This window comes from Lactuca virosa, chromosome 3 (assembly GCF_052849685.1).
Source record: "Lactuca virosa cultivar CGN04683 chromosome 3, Lactuca_virosa_CGN04683_v6, whole genome shotgun sequence".
Lineage (NCBI taxonomy): Eukaryota > Viridiplantae > Streptophyta > Magnoliopsida > Asterales > Asteraceae > Lactuca > Lactuca virosa.
This window is the reverse complement of record NC_136428.1, coordinates 22,378,371-22,397,302: the sequence shown is the minus strand read 5'-3', so window position 1 is coordinate 22,397,302 and position 18,932 is coordinate 22,378,371.

The window sequence follows — 18,932 nt, the reverse complement described above, 5'->3', positions numbered from 1 at the left end:
GACAATCGTCAATTCTTTTATGGTGGATTAATGATCCATGGTTTATGGGTTATGGATGTAACCATATGGAGCTCCATGGATAGTCCATGGGAGTTACAAATCCATGGGTCATGGGAAATCAAGAGTCATGACAATTAAGGGCATTCATGTGTAAACCCTAATTGTGACAACACTATAAAAGGAACCCTATGGCTAGCAAAAAGTGGACCTAGTGGACATAGTGTTACTAGAGAGGGCATAACCAATTTTGAGTGCTAGAAGTATTCTCTCAAGTTATTCCAAGTCTTGTGGTGTTGTGTGAAGCATTTGAGGCACAACATTTGGGGTGCTAGGCTCACAAAGTCTTGAAGGAATCGAAGCAACAACAAGGTATGTATTTCTACTAGTTTTTATGTTTTATGTAATCCCCATGCCATGCTAGTTAGGAAATAACCTTGTAAAATAAATTTGCATGTATATAGAGAAAACATAGATTCAAGATTATTAGGGTTGCATGTACACTTAGGAAGTGTTAGAATGCTCAAAACCCATCAGTGGTATCAGAGCCTAGGATTGTTTTCTGCATACTTGATGCAAAACTGCTTAAAAATCGAAAATTCTGCATTCTGACGACTGGACTCGCCGAGTCCATGGGGAGGACTCGCCGAGTCCATGAACAAATTCATCCTACTCGACGAGTAGAATAGTGCACTCGGCGAGTAGGAGCGTGCTGGGCAGTTTTTTCGAGTTTTGTTGCTGGAAATGGATTAAGATCATTATCCCAATCTGTTTTGGACTTGTAAAATCTGTTTTTCAAAATGATAATGATTATGTTAACCCATTTTACATGACTTTTATCAATTTTCAAGTATTATATATGTTTATATGATTTCTTGAAATTGCTTGACATGAATTTGTGTTCTTATGAGTTTTTAGAAGATCATAGGAATTATGTGTAACCACCATGTGTGTTTAATTCATGATCTTAATGGCTATGATGGTGTCCATAACTTGTTCTCAAGTTATGGATAACCAAAAGTCACTTCTTTTAATTATGATTAAAGAACTAAAGAGGTTTCATAAAATGAAGAGTCTTCATTTTTATGAACCATTAAAACTCATAAGTTACAAATTGAAGAGACTTGGAATAGTTTCAAATCTTGCCCTCAAGTTTTGGAATTTGAAAAGTCTTACACTCTAATACTTTAATTCCAAATTAAACCTTAGATTTTTAAAAAATTTAAAAATCAACACTTATACTATTATTATAATTTTATTATATAGATATGTATAAGAATATGTCATTCTTACCGTTAGTAGGCCTCATTCACGAAGCCGGTCTATAAGGGGGTATAAGGTTGTTGCCTATAAAATGGTGACTTAATGGGTGTCCACTCTCACCCACCGCTTCCTTGATCGGTGGAGGGTCGTTAGCCGAACGGGTAGGATACGACTTTAAATACTCGTTAAAAGTATAATGAATTATAAAGTAACTATACATTATAAATTTCCAATCTTAGTTACTTTAGAAAAATGTGAAATTGGTGCTAGCCCATAAAATTACACTTTGTACCTTACCAAGTCGTTAGTGGAGCGTGTGTGGTTAACCGGCACACTAACATGGACTAGTAAGAGTGGCAAAGGGTAACTTGACCTTATTATAGATCGGTGGAGCGTGTGTGGTTAACCGGCACATCGATTAGGTAATATTGTTAAGGGTACCAAGTCAATTTGTATGGTTATTCACACCTTGTTTGTGATCCTCGGCATCCCAGTCACAAACTTGAGAGGGCACAATCGAGATTCAAACATGCCATTGAAAAGTTCAATGTATCTCAAAAGATCTAGGAGTTTCAAAACCAATAAAACCTAATAATAAAATATTTCGTTCTTATGGTGGAAATTGGTAAATCGTCATTTACCTACCTTCAAATATTTTATAGTATGGATTACGGCCTCCCTCTTCCAACTATAAATAGTTTGTTGGATCCTAGCCTTAATATTTCATTTGGGTGAATTATTAAGGATTCCTAATCTAAGGAAACTTGTCCTTCTTTCCTTTCAGATGTCTTCCATCAATGCTTCTGGCTCAAACCCAACAGGCTCCTTTTCCCTTATGAACTTGTGTGGTAAGGTCATCTTTGATGGATCCAATTTCAATGAGTGGATCAGAAACATCAGAATGATTACCCGCTATGAGGACAAAGAATATGTCCTCGATAAGGAGCTTAAGGTTGTGAATGAAGCCACTGCTACTCCTGAAGAGTTTGCGGAGTTTGTTGCACATGAATAGGATGCTACTAAAGTAGCATGCATCATGATGGCCACCATGACTCCTGAACTTCAAAAATCCTATGAAGATTTCTACCCCTATGAGATGCACCTGGATCTGATGGAAAGGTACCATCAGAGCGCGCGTCAGGAGAGGTATGAAATCATCTCCTCCATGATAACCGCAAGGATGAAGGATGGTGAACCCATCACCGGTCACTTGCAGAAGATGCAAAGGTTCGTTGACCGGTTGCTGAAGCTAAATGTTGACTTTCCTGAGGAAATGGCGATTGACATCATTCTCCATTCCTTACCTCCAAGTTATGATCAGTTTCGTATGACTTATCATATGAACAAGGAGGAAGTCACACTTAGCAAACTTCAAGGACTCTTAAGGACAGCTGAAAATGGCCTTAAGGGTAAAGCGGTTGCTACTTCTACTCCTTCAACAGCCCCTGTTCTGGCTATTGGGCAGGGAAAAGGTAAGAAGAGGAAAAGCCCTTCGAAGGGTACCAAGGGTAAGACTCTTGATGGTTCCTCTTCAAGTGGGACAAAGAAAGGTCCCATTACTCCTTCTTCAAACCCAAAGGAAGCACAGTGCTTCTATTGCCAGGATAAGGGACACTTCAAGCGAAGCTGCCCCAAATATCTGCAAGATCTAAAGGATGGGAAGGTTAAACCCACCCATGCAGGTATTTACACAATATTGTCTAACAACTCATCTAATGCTAATTCTTGGGTGCTTGATACAGGGTGTGGTATTCACATTTGTACTGATTTGCAGGCACTAAGAAGAAGTGAGCAAGTGGAGCACGGGAAGATAAACTTAGTCATGGGCAACAGGAAAGCATCACCTGTTACCAAGATAGGAGTTTATTCTTTGTTGCTTAATAATGGGTTAATGTTAGATTTGAATAAGTGTTGTTACTCGCCCGAAATGGCGAGAAATATTATTTCCTTTCATGGCTTGTACAAACAAGGTTTTACATTTTCATTTGATAATAAAAATGGTGCTATTAATGTTTATTACAATGATGTATTTTACTTTAAATCATTACCTTGTGATGGTGTATATGAAGCCGTGAATGTTGTAGACAATCTAGGAAATAATGTGTTGTATATTGATTCTTCAGATAGCTTGGATAAAGCATCCTTGTGGCATTGTCGTCTTGGACATGTTAACAAGAAGCGCATAGGCCAACTCCAAAAGGCTGGAGTCTTGGAATCATTTGACCTCAAGTCAGATGATAGTTGCGAGTCTCGTTTACTTGGAAAAATGACAAAGTCACCCTTCACAGGTACTTGTGATAGGGGTGAAGGTTTGTTGGACCTTGTACACACGGATGTGTATGGGCTCTTCAGAGTTGCTACAAGGGATGCTAATCGCTATTATGTGACTTTTACTGATGATTACAGTAGATATGGATATATTTACTTGATCAAGCATAAGTCAGAAACCTTTGAAAAGTTCAAAGAGTTTAAGCAGGAAGTTGAGAATCAATTGGGCAGGAACATCAAGATGCTCCGATCCGATCGAGGAGGAGAGTATCTTAGCATTGAGTTCCTTGACTATCTTAAGGAATGTGGGATTGTCTCACAATTGACACCTCCCAGAACACCACAGTTGAATGGTGTAGCTGAGAGGCGCAATCGAACCTTGTTGGATATGGTTCGTTCCATGATGAGTCGAGCTTCGTTACCAATCTCTTTCTGGGGGTATGCCTTAGAGACTGCCGCCCATATCCTTAATCTAGTCCCTACTAAAAAGGTTGCCAAAACACCTCACGAGATGTGGACTGGGAAAGTTCCCAATTTGGACCACATCAAGATTTGGGGTTGTGAAGCTTTCGTGAGGCGTGAGACTCATGACAAGCTTGAACCTCGAAGTGAGAGGTGTATTTTCATCGGCTACCCACAGAGATCCTTTGGTTACCTCTTCTACAGACCCAGTGATAATGTGGTCTTTGTAGCAAGAAGAGGAGTCTTTCGTGAGAGAGAATTCATAAGCCAAGGGGACAGTGGGAGGCAAATTGACCTTGAAGAGCTTCAAGAGTCAAGTGGTGAAGGAACCTCAAATGCTATCGACCAACCTGAGGAGGAAACTCCTGTTGATCCGATAGATGAGTCTGTACCTCCAAGACGTTCCACTAGGGTGAGGAACACACCTGATTTTTATTATGGTTATCACATCACCACTGAAGGTGATACATTTATTAGTGACAGTACACTAATAGATTTGGATGAACCTAATAATTACAGGGAAGCCATGGCAGGCCTTGAGTCTGCTAAATAGAAGGAGGCTATGGACAGCGAGATTCAGTCCATGTATGACAATCAAGTTTGGAACTTGGTTGACAATGTACCAGGTCGTAAGACAATTGGGTGCAAATGGATCTTCAAGAAGAAGACCGACATGGATGGGAAGGTACATACTTACAAAGCGCGACTGGTTGCGAAGGGCTTTACTCAAACTCCGGGAGTTGACTATGATGAGACCTTCTCACCAGTAGCGAAGATTAATTCTATTAGAGTATTGTTAGCCATAGCTGCATTTCATGATTATGAAATATGGCAAATGGATGTCAAAACTGCTTTCCTCAATGGAAAGTTGGCTGAGGATGTTTACATGGCTCAACCAGAGGGTTTTGTCGATATAAGATACCCTAATAGAGTGTGTAAGCTTGATAAATCCATTTATGGATTGAAACAAGCATCTCGCAGATGGAATCTTTGCTTTGATGAGAAAGTCAAAGAGTTTGGCTTTTCTAGGAGTGAGGATGAGTCTTGTGTGTATGTCAGGGCTAGTGGGAGCATAGTTAGCTTCTTGGTGTTGTATGTGGATGACATACTTCTCATAGGAAACGACGTCCCAACCTTGCAGGAGGTTAAGTCCTGGCTTGGGAAGTGTTTCGCTATGAAGGACCTTGGGGAAGCTGCATATATCCTAGGGATAAGGATATTGAGAGATAGGAGTAAGAGACTAATTGGACTTAGTCAAAGTACTTATGTGGATAAGGTACTGAAGAGGTTCAGTATGCAAGATTCCAAGAAAGGAGGATTACCAATCCAGAGTAATGCCAAGCTGAGTAAAACTCAGAGTCCGAGTACAGAGGCTGAGATAGCTGAAATGAGTCATATACCATATGCTTCCGCTGTGGGCTCGATCATGTATGCTATGACTTGTACTCGCCCTGATGTGGCCTTTGCTTTGAGCATGGTCAGTAGATATCAAGGGAACCCTGGCAAGGCACACTGGACAGCGGTAAAGAACATTCTCAAGTATCTGCGGAGGACTAAGGATTGGGTCCTTACCCTCGGAGGCAGTGATGACTTGAGAGTGGAAGGGTATAGCGATGCTAGCTTCCAGACTGATAGGGATAATTTCCGCTCTCAGTCAGGCTGGGTCTTTATCCTAAATGGAGGGGCAATTACTTGGAAAAGTTCCAAGCAGGAGACAGTAGCTGATTCTACTTGTGAATCAGAGTACATAGCAGCAAGTGAAGCGGCTAAGGAGGCGATATGGCTAAAGAACTTCATCGGAGACCTTGGAGTTGTACCAGCCATAAAGGAGCCAATGGAAATTTTCTGTGACAGCGAAAGTGCGGTTGCTTTAGCTAAGGAACCGAGAGATCACGGGAGATCTAGGCACATTGACAGAAAATACCATTTCATCAAACATCGAATAGAAGAAGGACTCCTCGTGGCTAAGAGGGTATCATCAAATGAGAACCCGGCAGATCCCCTCACGAAGGGACTGAGCAGGGTTAAGCATTTACAGCATGCGAGGCGCATTGGGCTGAGGGATGATATTAGTTTCAATAATTAGATTCCTGAAACTTGTAAAATGTAATTGACATTTGATGATAAATAAAAGTTGTTATTTATTTATGAGTAAGTTGTTACTATCTTGTGTTGATTGTTTACTATGTTTCAATTTTGCATGTTTTTACTTCCAGAATAATTATGTAATTATTCAAACCATCCACAGTCAGTCAAACTTTGGAAGTAAGTATTGATTTAAGACTGTCATGAATTTGGCTTGTATGATTTGTCTAAAAGTGCTTTGGACAATGCAATGGTTGCTACAACATTCATGAGTACTCATAAGGGCTGAGTATTGGATCCAACCCACGCTCACTTGCATCACTTCATGGAATTTATCTCGAGTGATCGTGAGACGGTAATATCATATAAATCTTCAAACCTAGAGATATGAGTTGTTGACTATGAGTTGGTTATTCATTGATTGTACGAAAACGCATTGGTAACTCGATGTTATAAAACGTGCCTTTGTGAATAATTCAACAAGTAGTTAGTACAAGCATATCAGTCGAAGTTTATCTGTTCCTTCTAGAAATAGAAGCGATATCTGGGCCCCTCGATGATTTGGTTTTGACTTATGTACCGGGCCCGGTCAGAACCTAATTGATGTGTTCAATTTAGTTCTATGTCGAAACAAATCAGAGATCGAGAAACAAATGCTGGACAATAAGTAAGACCATGTTCCATGTGTTTGTCCGGCTGATATCATGAGAACAGAGGATTATATGATCACTTATCTTAAATGGCGTATCATCATCATCTCAGTTCCGAGAGACTTTGAAAGAGCTACGATTGCTAGTCGGATTTTGAAGTCATATTTGCAAATATAGTTATTAGACTTATCCAAGTGGGAGACTGTTGGATATAGTGTCTTAGTCCATAACTTTATTTGGTATGTACTTGACCCGACCCGGCATGGTCCATTTGGGTTGCATGGCATTGCAATACTTGGATAGACTAAATGAGAGAATAAGGCACTTATGATTATTAATATATTATAAGTTCTAATATATTAATAATAGTATTATTTAATTAGTATTGATCAAGTATTAATCTAGTATTAATTTGGTGATCAAAGTGAGACTAATTAAATATATAGGGTTGATTATGACAATCGTCAATTCTTTTATGGTGGATTAATGATCCATGGTTTATGGGTTATGGATGTAACCATATGGAGCTCCATGGATAGTCCATGGGAGTTACAAATCCATGGGTCATGGGAAATCAAGAGTCATGACAATTAAGGGCATTCATGTGTAAACCCTAATTGTGACAACACTATAAAAGGAACCCTATGGCTAGCAAAAAGTGGACCTAGTGGACATAGTGTTACTAGAGAGGGGATAACCAATTTTGAGTGCTAGAAGTATTCTCTCAAGTTATTCCAAGTCTTGTGGTGTTGTGTGAAGCATTTGAGGCACAACATTTGGGGTGCTAGGCTCACAAAGTCTTGAAGGAATCAAAGCAACAACAAGGTATGTATTTCTACTAGTTTTTATGTTTTATGTAATCCCCATGCCATGCTATTTAGGAAATAACCTTGTAAAAGAAATTTGCATGTATATAGAGAAAACATAGATTCAAGGTTATTAGGGTTGCATGTACACTTAGGAAGTGTTAGAATGCTCAAAACCCATCAGTGGTATCAGAGCCTAGGATTGTTTTCTGTATACTTGATGCAAAACTGCTTAAAAATCGAAAATTCTGCATTCTGACGAATAGACTCGCCGAGTAATATGGTACATGTAAAAAAAATTAATAAATACAAAACAACACACGATAAATTTAACATCCCGAAAATCACAACAAATTTAAATTTTTCAAAAGCAACCTATAACCATAAATGTTTACAAAATCATTGTTTTAAAAATGTATTTTAGTAATCAGAGTATCCCAAAATCCAAACAACATAAAAACCCAAGGATGTGCACGATCACGCCTTCGCCGTGCTACGGTCATCTGAAGTACCTGAAACAACAAAACGAAAACTGTAAGCCAAAGCTTAGTGAGTTCCCCCAAAGTACCAACACACAACATATAACAACATATATTGGGTCCACAGCTAACAGACTGGATTACCCCTGAGCCCACAGTATGAGTTTGGCTTGCCCTTCAGGCCCACAGCTCATATTTGGCTTGCTCTCGAGCCCACATCATAAGTCTGGCTTGCCCTTCAAGCCCACATCTTATGTATGGCTTGCTCTCGGGTTTGTTAGCTATAGCACAAAGCAGTACTACCTCAACCCAACCATACTATATCGACATATACATAACATATAACATATATCCAGCAAACAGATAAACATATAACCAGTCATCAGACAAACATGCAGATCTACAGATCACTACCACATACTACATCCTATTTACCATGATACCGATCTAACAGACCACTATAACATATTAATATCCTCTATACCAAGATACATCATCTAGTGGGCCGACATTGGTGCCTTCGATCAACAAGTACAGTGAGAAAAACTCACTTCTTAGTCTGAAATGATCGTTGAACAGGACACAATTTCGAATATCATCTCTATCGGTCACCAATCCAACAAATAGTGACCAGTTCTCAAATCCAACTCAAAATACCCAAACCGCCCCTATGTCAAACTTGGTCAAAGTTAACGGTCAAAGTCAAAGTCAACAGACCAATCGCCACGTCATGGTCATCCTTAACCATGTCGTGGTGTCGATACGACAAAATAGTCGTGACCAGCCTAGCCGCCACGACGTGGCCACTGGGTATTCAACAACTTAACGAATTAAGTTGTTATCTTCGAGTCCAAGGATTCTCCAACTCATGTCTGGTCCATTTTAGGGTCTAGATGGATAAAGTTTCCAACTTTATCCTTTAGAACCCTCCAAGATGCATATATCTCAACTTTTTGGTCCAAAACACCACATGGCTTAAGCAATAAGCACTTAATCTATAAGGTCACTTGTCCAACAACTCCAGAAGAATTTCTAACACCATTATCATTATGAAAATCTATGCTTTTCAGACATGCATGTCCAATGCATGTATTGAATTCTTATTAGGTCAAAATAGGGGAAATAGGCCAAGATTCATGCATGGTATCAAAACTCAATCCTAGACTAGATCCAAAGCACCAAATACTCCTAAAGGCCTGTAGATTCAAAAAGTTACAAGCTTTATGAGATCAAACCATCCAAAACAACAAGGCATAGAGAAGGGTGGACAAAATATAGAGATATATCAATTTACTCATCAAGATGAAGGCTTTATACCTCTTGGAGATGTTTGAGGAAGAAAAAATTTTGGATCTACGTTGCTTTGGACTCCCAAGATTATCTACCACCACATTCTTTCTTCGCAAGCACCAAAACACACACTTTAGGCTAAAAACTCACACAAGAGGTCTAGGGTTTGCAAGGGACGATAATGAGGGGTGGAGGCTGGTGGGAGGGAGGCTACAAGAGGTTAAGGTTGTTTGAATAGAGCTCAAACCCTTAAACTTTAGGGTTTTCTCCAACGGCGGCTACCACGTCATGGCGCCTATCTCCATGGCGTGGTGGTTCATTAAATCTCCACGGCCCATAAGTTATTGCCACGTCGTGGTGAGACTCCACCATGACATGGTGCTGCCCAAAATCCAAAATATATAAATACTTTAAATTAAAGTACCTCTAAGAATCTGGATGTTACAATTCTCCCCCACTTAAATCAAACTTTGTCCTTGAAGTCACTCCTTACTATTCTTCAGACATACCCGACAATTTGGACAATTCTTCAACGAACCCGATCTGAACCGTGAATTCTTCTCCTACAAGCGACTGCATTCCCATACAACAATCGAAACCCAGTCTTAGAAGAGCTACATATCCTGACTAATAATGAATCCTTGACCCACTATCTTTAACCTTGAAGAATAATCATTACTGACTATTCATTGTCGTTAAACCCTCCACTTGATAATGAAGCGACCCTCAACATGAGTCTCTGCTAAAAATCCGTTGTATAGAAACACACAAACAACGCAAATATATTCCATAAATCCCTTTAACCACTTCAAAGTCAACGCTTCATATAAAGGAAAGTTGAGAAACCACTCGGAAATCCACAATTGTCAACAAACAACGCAATAACTTGAAAATGCTCATCTACAACCAGAAATATAAGACCCAGCGTCCAGAGAGAACCACTCATACCTGGAACTCTGAAAACTACAACCACAAATCAACTCCATGACAATTAAGGGCATTCATGTGTAAACCCTAATTGTGACAACACTATAAAAGGAACCCTATGGCTAGCAAAAAGTGGACCTAGTGGACATAGTGTTACTAGAGAGGGGATAACCAATTTTGAGTGCTAGAAGTATTCTCTCAAGTTATTCCAAGTCTTGTGGTGTTGTGTGAAGCATTTGAGGCACAACATTTGGGGTGCTAGGCTCACAAAGTCTTGAAGGAATCGAAGCAACAACAAGGTATGTATTTCTACTAGTTTTTATGTTTTATGTAATCCCCATGCCATGCTAGTTAGGAAATAACCTTGTAAAAGAAATTTGCATGTATATAGAGAAAACATAGATTCAAGGTTATTAGGGTTGCATGTACACTTAGGAAGTGTTAGAATGCTCAAAACCCATCAGTGGTATCAGAGCCTAGGATTGTTTTCTGCATACTTGATGCAAAACTGCTTAAAAATCGAAAATTCTGCATTCTGACGACTGGACTCGCCGAGTCCATGGGGAGGACTCGCCGAGTCCATGAACAAATTCATCCTACTCGACGAGTAGAATAGTGCACTCGGCGAGTAGGAGCGTGCTGGGCAGTTTTTTCGAGTTTTGTTGCTGGAAATGGATTAAGATCATTATCCCAATCTGTTTTGGACTTGTAAAATCTGTTTTTCAAAATGATAATGATTATGTTAACCCATTTTACATGACTTTTATCAATTTTCAAGTATTGTATATGTTTATATGATTTCTTGAAATTGCTTGACATGAATTTGTGTTCTTATGAGTTTTTAGAAGATCATAGGAATTATGTGTAACCACCATGTGTGTTTAATTCATGATCTTAATGGCTATGATGGTGTCCATAACTTGTTCTCAAGTTATGGATAACCAAAAGTCACTTCTTTTAATTATGATTAAAGAACTAAAGAGGTTTCATAAAATGAAGAGTCTTCATTTTTATGAACCATTAAAACTCATAAGTTACAAATTGAAGAGACTTGGAATAGTTTCAAATCTTGCCCTCAAGTTTTGGAATTTGAAAAGTCTTACACTCTAATACTTTAATTCCAAATTAAACCTTAGATTTTTAAAAAATTTAAAAATCAACACTTATACTATTATTATAATTTTATTATATAGATATGTATAAGAATATGTCATTCTTACCGTTAGTAGGCCTCATTCACGAAGCCGGTCTATAAGGGGGGTATAAGGTTGTTGCCTATAAAATGGTGACTTAATGGGTGTCCACTCTCACCCACCGCTTCCTTGATCGGTGGAGGGTCGTTAGCCGAACGGGTAGGATACGACTTTAAATACTCGTTAAAAGTATAATGAATTATAAAGTAACTATACATTATAAATTCTCAATCTTAGTTACTTTAGAAAAATGTGAAATTGGTGCTAGCCCATAAAATTACACTTTGTACCTTACCAAGTCGTTAGTGGAGCGTGTGTGGTTAACCGGCACACTAACATGGACTAGTAAGAGTGGCAAAGGGTAACTTGACCTTATTATAGATCGGTGGAGCGTGTCTGGTTAACCGGCACTCTAATAAACAACCTACAAGGAAACGGGGTCCACAATTACAAACATTCATCAAGCGACTTCCGGTGCACAACCAATACATCAACCAAACAAACTTTTACTGCCCACATGATCCAAACCAGTCGGTCCCTGAGTCTCCTGACTCTCAACAATGCACTAACTGTTGGATAAGGTGTCTAAGCCCATAACTATATTTGGTATGTATTTGACCCGAGAGTAGCATGGTCCATTTGGGTTGCATGGAACCAGAACAATCTGAAGGATGGACGTTTGAGAATAGGTTATTTATGATTTATTAATATATTATAAGTTCTAATATATTAATATGAAATCATATTATTTAATTAGTAATGATCCAGAATTAATTTGGAATTAATTTAGTGATCAAAAGAGACTAATTAAATAAATGGGGATTGATTGTGTAAATCATGGATTCTTATAATGTGGGCCAACGATCCATAATTCTTTAGGTTGGGCTAAACCTATGTGACAACCCATGGATGCTCCATGGAGGTTTAAACCGATGGAGCCTAAGGAATATGGAAGGTCATGCACATTAGGGTTTACATGGTGTAACCCTAGTTTTGCCACACTATATAAGAAACCCCTTGGCTAGTAAAATCGGCACCCTAGTGATCTTTGGAAGAGCATAGCCGATTTTTGTGTGTAATATATTCTCTCTCAAGTCCTCCATTGTTGGTGGTGTTGTGTGAAGCATTTGAGGCATCACATTTGGGGTGCTAGACTCTTAAAGGTCCAAGGAATCAAGCTACAAGAAAAGGTATGTAATCTAACTAGTTTTTGTTATACAAGTACCCTTGTTTTGTATGTTAGTTAGGGTAATGCTTTGGAAAATCAAATTGCATGTATAATTAGAGAAAACATAGATCCAAAGCATTTAGGGTTGTATGTGCACCTTAAGGTTGTTAGGATGCTCAAAAACCCATCAATGGTATCAGAGCCTAGGATTGTTTTCTATTATACTTGATGTTTTATTGGTTTTCAAAGTTGAAAAATCGAATTTCTGCATCCTGTTCAGTGAACTCGCCGAGTCCACTCAGAAAATGTCCAACTCGACGAGTCCAGTTCATGTACTCACCGAGTTGGTGCTCCAGTAGGCATATTTTCGAATTTTTGACAGAAATTGGATTAGGATCATTACCCCAAACTGTTTTTTGAACCATGAAATCTGTTTTTTTTTCATAAGGTAATGATCATGCTTGTCCAATTACAAGATAATTGTCATAATTTCAAGATTTGTATTAGTTTATATGATTAGGCTAATTTCTTGACGATTGATGATATGAATTATCTTATGCTTATGAGTTTAATTAGATCATGTATGAATTTTTGATTATTCTGTTAATTAAATAAATGATCTTAATGGTTTTAATGGACTCCATAACTTGTTCTCAAGTTATGGAAAACCAAAAGTCTTTTCTTTAAAAGTCATTAAGCTCATAAGTTAAGAAAATGAAAAGTTTTGAATAATATCAAAACTTGTCCTCAAGTTTTGGAATTTGTAAAGTCACACTTAAGAATACTTTAATTCCAAACCCTCAAACTTTAAAAGTTTAAAATTCAACTCTTATACTATTATAATATTATAAGTTTAATATATATATATATATATATATATATATATACATATATAGGAGTAGGATCAAATGAGAACACTAAAAAGGTTGAGAACGTGAGAACAAAGTATATTCATTTGTGATTCCATGTATTCATTTGTGGAGTAATGATAAATATTTACGCCTTTAATTTCAATTGAAGAGAAAAAGCATATTCATGTTGATTGTGCGTAAAAATTTATCATTTTTCCACAAATGAATACATGGAATCACAAATGAATATACTTGTTCTCGCGTTCTCAACCTTTTAGGTGTTCTCATTTGATCCTTTCCATATATATATATATATATATATATATATATATATATATAAGACAATTCAGTCTTACCGTTAGTATGTCTCATTCACGAAGCCGGTCTATAAGGGGGTATAAGGTCACTGCCTATAAAATGGCAGTTTAATGGGTGTCCACTCTCACCCACCGCTTCCTTGACTGGTGGAGGTTCGTTAGCCGAACGGGTAGGATAGGACACTAATCCTCATTAAAAGTATAATGATAATTATAAAGTAACTAAACTTTTATTAAATTCCCAATCTTAGTTACTTTAGGAAAATGTGAATTTGATGTTAATCCATGAAATTTCACTTTGCACCTCACCAAGTCGTTAGTGGAGCGTGTGTGGTTAACCGGCACACTAACATGGACTAGTAAGGGTGGCAAATGGTAGCTTGATGTTTATCATAGATCGGTGGAGTGTGTGTGGTTAACCGGCACATCGATTAGGTGATAAATGACATCAAGTGTACCAAGTTAATTTACATGGTTATTCACACCTTGTTTGTGATCCTCGGTATCCCAGTCACAAACCTGAATGGCATAATCGAGATTTAAACATGTTATTGAAAAGTTCAATGAATCTCAAAGGAATCTAGGAATTTTAATCCAATTAAAACTTAATAATCAATTTCGTTTTTCATGGGGGAAATTGGTAAATCGTCATTTACCTGCCTTCAAATATTTTGCAAGTTGGATTACGGCATCCCTCTTCCAAGTTGTAAAATATTGTGTTGGGTCCTAGCCTAAATATTTCATTTGGGTGTTATATTAAGGACTCTTATCTAATCTAAACTTTGTCTTTGTTTCTTTTCAGATGTCTTCCAACAATGCTTCTGGCTCAAACCCTATTGGCTCCTTCTCTCTCATGAACCTTTGTGGGAGAGTCATCTTTGATGGTTCCAACTTCAATGATTGGATTAGGAACATCAGGATAGTCACTCGCTATGAGGACAAGGAATATGTCCTAGACAAGGAGCTTAAGGAAATCGATGAGTCTTCTCTTACTCCTGAGGAGATCGCTGAGTTTAGGACTCATGAGAAGGATGCCACCAAGGTGTCTTGTATCATGTTGGCCACCATGACAGTTGAACTCCAAAAGTCCTATGAGGACTTCTACCCTTTTGAGATGCACCAAGACCTGATGGAAAGATACCATCAGAGTTCTTGTCAAGAGAGGTATGAAATAATTGCCTCCATGATAACTACTAAGATGGAGGATGGTGAACCCATCACGGCCCACTTGCAGAAAATGCAAAGGTTTGTGGACCGTCTGCTAAAGTTGAATGTGAACTTTGATGAGGAGCTGGCTATAGATATCATTCTACACTTCTTACCTCCATGTTATGATCAGTTCCACATGACCTATCATATGAACAAGGAGGAGGTCACACTTAGCAAGCTTCAGGGCCTTTTGAGGACTGCTGAAAGTAGTCTCAAAGGTAAATCTGTTTCTACTCCTACAACTACTGCCCATGTCTTGGCAATTGGACAAGGGTAAGCGAATAAGAGGAATGCTCCCTCCAAGTGCCGCAAGGGAAAGTCTCTTGATGGATCCTCTTCAAGTGGGACCAAGGCTGGTTCTGCTGCTCCCTCTTCCATTCCTAAGGAAGCAGAGTGTTTCTATTGTCACGATAAAGGGCACTGGAAGCGAAGCTGCCCCAAATACTTGCAGGATGTAAAGGATGGGAAGGTTAAGCCCACCCATGCAGGTATTTATACTATTCTATCTAATAACTCATCACATTCTTGTTCTTTGGTCCTTGATACAGGTTGTGGAATTCACATTTGTTCTGATTTGTAGGGACTAAAAAGAAGTAAGGATGTGGACCACGGGAAGATGAACTTGATCACGGGGAATAGGAAGGTTTCACCTGTCACCAAGATTGGAGTTTATTCTTTATTGTTGAGTAGTGGGTTAGAGTTAGATTTGAATAATTGTTGCTACTCGTCTGAAATGGCAAGAAATGTTATTTCCTTTCATGGTTTGTACAAACAAGGTTTTAGTTTTTCATTTGATAATGAGTGTGGTGCTATTAATGCTTTTTTATAATGGTGTTTTTTTATTTTAAAGCATTACCTTGTAATGGTGTATATGAAACTGTGATGGTTGTAGACAAATTAGGAAATAATGTGTTGCATATTGATTATTCCAATGAATTGGATAAGGCATGCTTGTGGCATTGTCGTCTTGGACATGTCAGTAATAAGCGCATAGGCCAACTCCAAAAGCCTGGAGTTTTGGAGTCATTCGAATTAAGGTCGGATGACACTTGCGAATCTTACTTGCTTGGAAAGATGACTAAATCACCATTCACTGGTACTTGTGAAAGGGGTGAAGGTTTGTTGGATCTCATACGCACCGATGTGTGTGGGCCCTTCAGAACCGCCACAAGGGATGCTAACCGCTTCTATGTGACTTTTACTGATGATTACAGTAGATATGGCTATGTCTACTTAATCAAGCATAAGTCAGAAACCTTTGAGAAATTCAAAGAGTTTAAACAAGAAGTGGAGAATCAGCTGGGCAAGAAGATAAAGATGCTCCAATCCGATCGAGGTGGTGAGTATCTTGGTATCGAGTTCCTAAACTATCTTAAGGAATGTGGGATTGTTTCGCAATTGATGCCACCTAGGACACCACAACTTGATGGTGTGGCTGAGAGGCGCAATCGAACCTTGTTGGACATGGTTCGTTCCATGATTAGTCGAGCTTCGTTACCTATCTCATTCTGGGGGTATGCCTTAGAGATGGTCGCCCGTATCCTTAATCTAGTCCCAACTAAGAAGGTTTCCAAAACACCTCACGAGATGTGGACAGGGAAGGTTCCCTCATTAGCACACATCAAGGTTTAGGGTTGCGAGGCTTTCGTGAGGCGTGAGACTCACAACAAGCTCGAACCTCGTAGTGAGCGGTGTATTTTCATCGGCTACCCACAGATATCCTTTGGTTATCTCTTCTACAGACCGAGTGACAATGTTGTCTTCGTTGCGAGGTGAGGAGTCTTTCGTGAGAGAGAGCTCATACGCCAAGGAGACAGTGGGAGGCAAATTGACCTTGAAGAACTTCAAGAGTCAAGCGGTGAAGGAATCTCAAACACTAGCAATCAACCTGATGATGAAACTCCTGTCGATCCAATTGACGAGCCCTTACCTCTAAGGCGTTCTAGTAGAGTTAGAAATACACCTGAGTTTTATGGTTTCCATATTACTACTGAAGGTGATACATTTATCAGTGATAACACACTGGTAAATTTGGATGAACCTAACAGCTACAAGGAAGCCATGGCAGGCCCCGAGTCTGCTAAATGGAAAGAGGCGATGGACAGCGAGATTCAGTCCATGTATGACAATCAAGTTTGGAACTTGGTTGACAATGTATCGGATCGTAAGACAGTTGGGTGCAAATGGATTATCAAGAAGAAGACCGACATGGATGGAAAGGTACACACTTACAAGGCGCGACTGGTTGCGAAGGGCTTTACTCAAACTCTGGAAGTTGACTATGATGAGACCTTCTCGCCGGTAGCGAAGATTAAGTCTATTAGAGTTATGCTAGCCATAGCTTCATTTCATGATTATGAAATATGACAAATGGATGTCAAAACCGCTTTCCTTAATGGAAATTTGGCTAAGGATGTTTACATGAGTCAACCAGAGGGTTTTGTCAATGCAAAGTACCCTAATAGAGTGTGTAAGCTTGAGAAATCCATTTATGGATTGAAACAAGCATCTCGCAGATGGAATCTTTGTTTTGATGAGAAAGTCAAAGAGTTTGGCTTTTCGAGAAGCGAGGATGAGTCTTGTGTATATGTCAAGGCTAGTGGGAGCATAGTTAGCTTTCTGGTGTTGTATGTGGATGACATACTACTCATAGGAAATGACATCCCAACCTTGCAGGAGGTTAAGTCATGGCTTGGGAAGTGTTTCGCTATGAAGGACCTCGGAGAAGCTGCCTATATTCTTGGGAGAAGGATATTGAGAGACAGGATTAAGAGACTAATTGGACTTAGTCAAAGTACCTACTTGGAAAAGGTATTGAAAAGATTCAGCATGATGGATTCCAAGAAAGGTGACTTACCGATCCAGAGCAATGCCAAACTGAGTAAAACTCAGAGTCCGAGTACAGAGGCTAAGATAGCTGAAATGAGTCGAATACCATATGCTTTTGCGGTTGGATCGATCATGTATGCTATGACATGTACTCGCCCCGATGTGGCCTTTGCTTTGAGCATGGTCAGCAGATATCAAGGGAATCCTGGAAAGGCTCATTGGACTGCGGTTAAGAACATTCTCAAGTACCTGCGAAGGACTAAGGACTGGGTCCTTACCCTCGGTGGGAGTGATGACTTGAGAATGGTGGGGTATAGTGACGCCAGCTTTCAGACCGATAGAGATAATTTCCGCTCTCAGTCGGGCTGGGTATTTACCCTGATTGGAGGAGCAATAACTTGGAAAAGTTCAAAGTAGGAGACTGTAGTTGATTCAACGTGCGAATCAGAGTACATAGCAGCAAGCGAGGCGGCGAAGGAGGCGATATGGCTGAAGAACTTCATCGGAGACCTTGGAGGTGTACCAGCCATAAAAGAGCCTATGGAGATTTTTTGTGACAACGAGAGTGTAGTTGCCTTAGCCAATGAACCAAGGGATCATGGCAGATCCATGCACATCGACAGAAAATATCACTTCATTAGACATCGAATAGAAGGACTCCTCGTAGCAAAGAGGGTATCGTCAGAGGAGAACCCATCAGATCCCCTCACGAAGGGACTGAGTAGGGTTAAGCACTTATAGCATGCGAGGCGCATCGGCCTGAAGGACGATATTAGTTTTAATGATTAGATAGTTTTGAAACTTGTAATAGTTGAAATGTAATTGACATTTGATGGTTAAATAAAAGGTGTTCTTTATTTATAAGTAATGTTGCTATCTTGTGTCAATCATTTACTATTGTTTCACTTTGCATGTTTTGACTTCCAGAATAATTATATTATTCAAACTATCCACAGTCGATCATACGTTGGAAGTAGGTATTGAAACAAGACTATCATGAATTTGGCTTGTAGATTGTCTGAAGTGTATTAGACATAGCAAAGGATTGCTGCAACGTTCATGAGTGCTCATAAGGTATGAGTATTGGATTAAACCCAGGCTCACTTGTATCACTTCATGGAATTCATCTCAAGTGATC